Genomic DNA, 253 nt, shown 5'->3' with positions numbered 1-253 from the left:
GCAGGAATGTTCCAACTTTTCCAATCAGCTCTGAGAAATGCCCTCTGGAAATGCCCTGTGTGGAGAAACAGAAAAAGCTTTTCTGGACTCTTTAGCCAGAGTGGGGATAAAAATGCAGGAGGAGGGGTTTGGCTCCTGTCCTAAAGTCCTTTCCATGGAGATCTGTCTGTCTGTATAAAATGCTTCATCCTTTCCCCACATGAATCCAGTGGGTTGACACCAATTTATGCTCCTGGAAAACACCACCAGTCAC

The sequence above is a fragment of the Zonotrichia albicollis genome, chromosome 1 (assembly GCF_047830755.1).
Source record: "Zonotrichia albicollis isolate bZonAlb1 chromosome 1, bZonAlb1.hap1, whole genome shotgun sequence".
Classification (NCBI taxonomy): Eukaryota; Metazoa; Chordata; class Aves; order Passeriformes; family Passerellidae; genus Zonotrichia; species Zonotrichia albicollis.
The sequence above is the reverse complement of the archived record's forward strand: the minus strand, read 5'-3'. Positions refer to the sequence as shown.